General features: G+C 45.0%; 1 pseudogene; it reads left to right on the forward strand.

The window, feature by feature from the left end:
• The first annotated feature begins 1961 nt into the window (after positions 1-1961).
• Positions 1962-5821, forward strand: LOC141026719 (protein FAR1-RELATED SEQUENCE 5-like; annotated as a pseudogene).
• Positions 5822-7310: the final 1489 nt, after the last annotated feature.

Raw genomic sequence — 7310 nt, forward strand, 5'->3', positions numbered from 1 at the left:
TTTGAGGATGTATTGGAGTTACATTAGCAAGAATTCTCCTGCTCTTCCCAGCGTAATATAATTTCCGAGCATAAATGGAGTGGTCCTTGTGTTCCACATCCATGAATATCTATCAATTACTTTATTGGACATCTATTATGATCAGCAGGGGAAGGCAAGAACGCCGTTCTCCAGCTGCTGTTGCTACTAAGCATCATTATGTTCGTGATCTTGATGTTCCCCAAATAATTGAAAAGATGGTTAAATACTGCAAGTTGTTACTGAATATTTTGTAGATCAATTTATGTAGTTGATCAAAGATGGGGTGAAGTAACTTATTTAACTTCGGACAGACTCGGACAATGCTGCATGTTAACTTTCAACATTGTGGTAGTCCAAGTGAGTGCAACTAGAATCAAATCAGTGATCAGTCAGTACTATCAAATCCTTATGGGTGTTCAGTTAATTTCGTCTTGTACATTGGCCATGAATGATCGATGCTGTCCTCCCTTCCCCTGAATAATGCTCATGCAGAGTGCAAGTGTGAGGCTGGATGACGGTGAATGTTAGTGCTAATTTGAATGGTTGAAATTTTCCCATGATACTATTCCTTCTTTGTTTCCTAACACTCGGCAATTGGGAAGGATAACATACATTTCTAGTGAAACTAGTTCAAAATGATGTGCATAAGAACAGATTGAAAAAAGGTAGCCAAAAGATTGCATAAAAGTTTCCAAGTAAAGACGGGAGTGTATTGACTTGTATGCTATGAAAATAATAGTTTTCACAAATTCATGTTCTCTGTGGTGGCACTTGAGGATGCTCACCCTAACCTAACCTTGTTTATATAGGTACCATCAAATCATTAATTCGGCCATTTTATTTTGGATAGTGCCTGCTGACCTACCATACCTTATATATAATCGAACATGTCCTAGCAATGTATTATCATGTGTTTGGTCCAAATAGGGCATTGGCTACATATTGTTTCGTATGTTTGGTTCTGACAAATTGCTAATAGAAATGGAAGGTATTCGGAATATTTTGACAACAACTTGTCAATACCAGCCTATATCGAACGTATTCTTATTTTCCTCAAGCATGTTTGCTCGGCCACTTTCTATGAATCCTTGGCTTTGTCCATCATGATGATGTAGAGGCCCGGGTCTTCCCCATTTCTGTAAATAAAAAACTTTCTATATATCCTTCCATCCTCGCGCCTCAGATCCGTCGCTGGCAATCTACCTTGTCGTTGTCAAGCTGCCGGCAAGAGACGTGACACGGCCCGACCTGCCGATTACTTTTCATCAAGGATTGACTTGCGAATGTGGCTTCACCTAATTTGGATGCGAAGTCGCCAGAAGCATCAAGCACGCATCACACACTTGCACTTAATAACGTGCCATGTACGTACATGTATCATTTATACACTAGTCATCAAGTCGTGCCTACGGGCTAGCTATATTTCATATGCATCGAACTTTGAATAAACAGGTAATAAACTTTGTTATGTGTGAATTCTTGGTAAATATATAAATATACTGTAAGATTAAGATACATGTTTGAAATATCACTGTCAAATATAAATACAACTTGGGGAGTGCTTCGGTACAACCTCCCCCCCCCCCCCCCCCCCCCCCCCCCCCCCCGCGCCTCCCCAAAAACGTATATTGGGTAGGATGGTCATTTCACATTAGGTATAGGAATACCCACCCGGCGCCGTACGTCCGTCTGCGTCGTCGTACGCCCGCTCTTGTATTCCGCACCCATCGCCGTACGTCGCCACCGTATGCCCGCACGTCTCCACGTTCGCGTCTATAGTTGTGGGAAAAATACGTCACGGGAGCCGCCGATGCCCGCCATCGTAACCCTAAACCCTAAACGCATCCACGTAGTCGCCGTCTCCACGTCGCCCGCCGTCTCCACGCAGTCGCCGTCGCCCTCCATGTCGCCCGGGTCGCCGCCCAAACAGCCCGCCGCACATGCCCCGCCGCCATTGCTGCTGCCGCCACGTTCCTTTGTCGTCGCCCGGATGGCCGCCCACCCGTGAATCTTCGTCGCCGCCTTCCTCCCCGGACTCCGCCTGCCTCGACCGGCCATCATCCTGGCGTCGTCGACGCCTACCTTGGCCGGCCAGCAGCGTCACGCCGTCAGCGCGTTCGTCATCAGACAAAATGGATCCATCTGTCATCCTCGCCGCCGTGCAAGAGGTTGGTTTGACTGTAACCTTTGTGCGACGTATTAATCAATTTCGTTATGCTTGACGAACTAATTATTTTAGGGATGATGTTACATGGTGTTCGATTGATGTTAGAATTTTTTTATACATGTATAGATAGAGGAGGAGGGCGATTATGATGGCGATGATTACGGTGACGAAAACGGATCCTCGTCACTGAATATGGACGAAGCTGCTGAGGATAACTACATGAGTTTGGATGAATCTTATAGTGGCAATGTAAGTGTGATCAATGTTGATAAAAACATAAATACGATCAACCGCATGGACACTTACATGATTTTTTTGCATCATGCAGCGACATGACGATAATGATGATGATATGGATATAGATGATTCATTTGCTGAAAGCGCACTCCAGGTATGTTTTAGAAAAAAATAGGAGAAGAAATGACATAATAACTGCATGAGGCTAACATGTATTTTTTATAAATGTGCGTAGATGGATGCGGACGGGGACTTTGTGAGGAATATTGTGGATGATGAAAGTGACAAATCGCACATTGATGTATCTCATGATGACAGCTCGAGCAAAGTAAGTTTTGAAACTTACATGCATTATATATTAAAATAATAACTGGCTGATATACGTGGTTTTATGCCTTAATTTACACGGAGATGTAGATGGTCCTAGCGGGATGGATGAGCATGTTGTTGATGATCTGTTTAATTTTGACATCGGATTTGATAAATATCAGCAAGATTCATTGGACATGCATTGGAAGGTCGTGAGGAAGACGTTCAGGTCACTAGCAGAGGCTTACATTTTCTATAACCAGTATGCTAAGGACCGTGGTTTCAGCGTTAGAAAGGACTCGCTGAAATTTTCGAAACGTCCTGAGGGAGGTATGCGCTTGAGGAAGTATTTGTGTTCGAGAGCTGGGAAACGACAGGCAAATTTTGTACAATGGAAGGCAGGACCCGCAGGCTCAGAGCGGAGACTCGATGCTTCTACGGCGCGCATATAACTTTGAAGCGGTGCATGCCGTTTGGTATGTCAGCGGTTTCAATGATGATCACAGTCACGTTCTAGATAGACCGGATGAAGTCCCGTTTCTCCGGTCTCATAATCAAATAAAAGAATTTCAGAATGCAGAGATCTTAACTATGGCAGGTGCTGGAATCAGGAAACATATGATTTATGATAATTTCGTCAGTAGGTACAGGTCATATGCAAAGGCTGGTTTTGGGAGGAAGAAGCTTTATAACATGTGCTATAGAGAGAAAATGAAGTTGCTTGCACAAGGTGATGCAAACACTGCCATTGGGATCATGATGACCAGAAAAGACAGGGATCCAGATTTCTTCTTTGAGCACACCGTCGATGATGAAGGAAGGCTAAAAAACCTATTCTGGTGTGATTCTCAATCACGGCGAGACTATATTGACTACAATGATGTGGCCATCTTTTACAGCACATACAGGATGAATAGGTATGGCATGCCATTTATACCTTTTGTCGATCTGAACAACCACCGTTGCACCACGGTATTCGGTTGTGCTATTGTGTCCGACGAGACGGAAGATACATATGTCTTGCTGCTTCAGACGTTTTTGAGGGCTCACTATCAAAAGAGGCCCAGGTCAGTAATTACTGATGGAGATGCAACTATGATTAAGGCCATCAGAAAGGTACTTTCGGACATTTGGCATTGTCTTTGCTCGTGGCATATTGAGATGAACATGCAGAAACACCTTCACCATAAGTCTCTAAAGGAGTTCAGGTCTCTTCTTTATTATGCCACTTCAAAAAAAGTATTTGGCCATGTGCTTAAGTAGTTGTCACTCGGATGTGCTCCTGTGTACTTCCCGAAAGCTAGAGCAGTGGCCATAGAGTGCAGATGTGGTGGCGCGGTGGACCATGTGGTAGCCTGACGTGCGAAGACCCATGGGTACGGGTGCAGCAGTTTTGGTCTCCATAGAGCACGGTCAGCGCGTCTGACGCATGGTTGCGGCTCGGAACCATGTTGGTTCTTGGCCTCAAGCGGCGCTCCTTTCTTCCTTGACATCATGGTGCTCGATAGGGCACAGCGGCTCGTGCTGCGTCCGGTGGCTCTGCGTCAAGATGACCGTTGGTGGATCTCGGGCCTCGTGATGGAGGTTGGCCGCCAGTGGTCTCTACGAGGTGCTGATGGCTGCTGCAGATCTCGGGGCTTCTTCGTTGGTGGCAGCTTCGATGGTGGTGGTGGTTGGTGGGCTTGCCGGAGCCTATGCGGGATGATGTGCGGCTGAGGTGGTGTGGGAGCTTGGGTGAAGACCCCGTCTCAGCTTTGCGTTGTGCTGAGTGATGGCGACGGCTGTGACCATCATTGACCTTCTTGTAGGCATAAATATTTTGCTGTCACACCCCTCCCATGCGGATCGGGCCATCACGACCACTCTGGGCGAAACCCTTGATCTTGTGTGACTGTGGCGACACCTTGGTGTCGTATTCCTCCTGGGCGCTTCGTCTTAGAAGTTCAGCATCGGCAAGCAGGAGCGTGGATGACGAGGTTGTGGCTTCCAGGCTTATGTGGCAACGATGATGGCGGGAGCGATCTCAACGATGCAACAATGTTTGCGGTAGTCGACACTTCTCCGACGTGTGCACGGGATTGCCTCGATTGGTTTGTCGCCGTGAAGTCGAAGTTACGGCAGCGGGTCCATGTGGTGTACCTGATTTGTCCTTCGTAGTTCTTCGTCAAGTTGGGAGTTGCATTGTCTGGTTGCCACAATTACATTTTATGAGAAACCTGAAAATAATTACTTTTGATTTTTTCCCACTGAATATGTGTTGTATGTACAGTATTTTTTATATAAATTCTTTTATCAGGTAGGATCAAGGACCATTTCACCTCTAAGCAAAAAAAAGGGAACCATTTCACCCCCCGCCGTTACTTCCCTCTTGCCACTTATCAAATTTTATGGCCCATCTTCTATCGGCCACGTGCCCATGTCCTCCCATCCCTCACCCCTTTTCCCTCTGAAGCCTCCCACTCCGCATCTTCTCTTCTCGCTTCCCCGCTGCCATGCGCCAATCCCGCCGTCACCCGTCGATCCGGCTGCGGCACTGCGCACTTCCACCCTCGTTGCCCTCCCTGGTCCAGCAACGTCACCTGCTCCCTTCAACTCCTGTCTCGGTCTTCATGACCCTCAGATCTAGCAGCCCTCGGCCACGACACTGCCGGATCTGGTCGGCTTGGCCTCGTCGCCCCAACCAATAGGTGCTCGACGCCGCTCCTCATAAACGCAGCGGCCTTCTTCGTCAGCTCTATATCCCTCCACCTCCTACGCCATGTATCAGCCATCTACCCTTTCTTGAAGCTCCTCCTCATCCAAGTGGCCACCTGATGTTGCCGAGTGGACCACGCTCACTCGCGCCTTCGCCCGCCGGTACCAGGTTTGGTCGCCACTTCCTTTGCGCAATTCGTCGAGCAGGTCATCTGTGTGGCGTATGTGTGATGTTGATTGATGGCTTGTTTTCTGGTGGTTGGGGTGCAGGATTTTCTCGTGTCTTTCAAGTTGAATACCGGGGAGATGGAGGAGATGGTGCCATGGCGGGCTACTATGGTGGTGAGGTTCACGTTCTACAGTGAGGCCATCGTTGTTTGCATGTCTTTTTAGGTATATTTTTTGTTTGTATGATTGCTGAAAACAAAGGCAAGCCTATTAGTTTGGAAAATAAAGTCAAGCCTATGTGTTGAAAGATAGTTTGATTAACTAGTAAGTAGCCATTTGGCGCCAGTGAGGTGAGATAGCTAGCTTGTGTTGATGCATGTATGTTTGATCAAGGCTAGCTAGTTGCAGCAGTTGGAACTAGTACTAGTACATAAGAGAAGAGACACTGTGTCAGCATGTGCAATCAGGATTGGGATGTATACTTCATACTATTGTATAACTTAACTAGTAGTCCCTGCCAGACAACTAATTTACATTGAAGAGGTCCTCCATTCATGTAGTACGTACATTCCTTGTTCTTTTTCCTTCAGTTTTGGTCTGTATATGTACTTGTAAGTTTTTTTATCTCGCTTTTGCTTTTCTTTTCAGTATTTTGTACTCTCTCCGTCTCAAAATAAATGTCTCAACTTTGTACTAACATTAGTACAAAGTTATACTAACCTTGAGACACTTATTTTAGGACGGAGGGAGTATTTCTGTAATATTTAGCTCCTATTCCTAAAGCTGATGCATCCACTGGCATGTTAACATCATGTCTTGTGTGTTCTTTCTCAATGATGTAGAGCAGGGTAGAGCAGGGGTTCTTACTTATTGTTCTTATACACGCTATGTTATTATGCAGGTGGCAGTTGGGCCTATCTGAAGAGCAATAATGTAATGCTTTTGAGCTTAGGAACATGAAGTCATATTTGAAAGCGAACGAGATGATGTTTGTCAACACGAAACTGAAAAGGTTGGTCCATCATCTCTTAGCCATACATCCCATCTAGTTATGCGCCAATTTAGTTCTAGACAACATGCGCATGGAGAAACATATATGCGAAAATACATGTATCTTCATCACTACCATTGAGTTCTGAACTTCTGATAAGAACACTGCCCTGTCAATCAACTTCCTTGTTTTGAGACCTTCCTTTTTTATTTGAGATCTTGTGTCTTAGGTACACTGACCACTTGGCCAGCGTACAATGCATTTGAAGACCATGCTACAGATAACTTGCTTTGGGACCTTCTCTTTTTTTATTTTAGCTGATTTCTTAGCTTACCACATTTCCTAGGTGGTACTACTGTACAATATATATATAATGTATGCACCTGCTTGTGCCCTATTTTCCTAGATGTGGCTCATAACTGAGATATCTATCTATGGACTAGTGGTTTTTCTTTACACTAAATCTATCTTATTTAAGGTGCGAGGGGTAAAATTTTGTTGAACTCATATAGGATTTTTTTTCCTGTATCACATGGCCATCTTGGTCTAACTATAGCACATGTGGGTTCTGGAGATATGATTAATACAGTTAATTAGAAAACTATCATGTGTTTGGATTTATATGAATGTTACAACTAATTCGAAAAGCATGATGTGTTCTGAACTGTTGCAAACTTATTATAAAATTGAAATCAATGTGGTTTATTGGTAGATTATTTCTTT

This window comes from Aegilops tauschii, chromosome 7, assembly GCF_002575655.3.
Source record: "Aegilops tauschii subsp. strangulata cultivar AL8/78 chromosome 7, Aet v6.0, whole genome shotgun sequence".
In the NCBI taxonomy this organism is placed as follows: Eukaryota; Viridiplantae; Streptophyta; class Magnoliopsida; order Poales; family Poaceae; genus Aegilops; species Aegilops tauschii.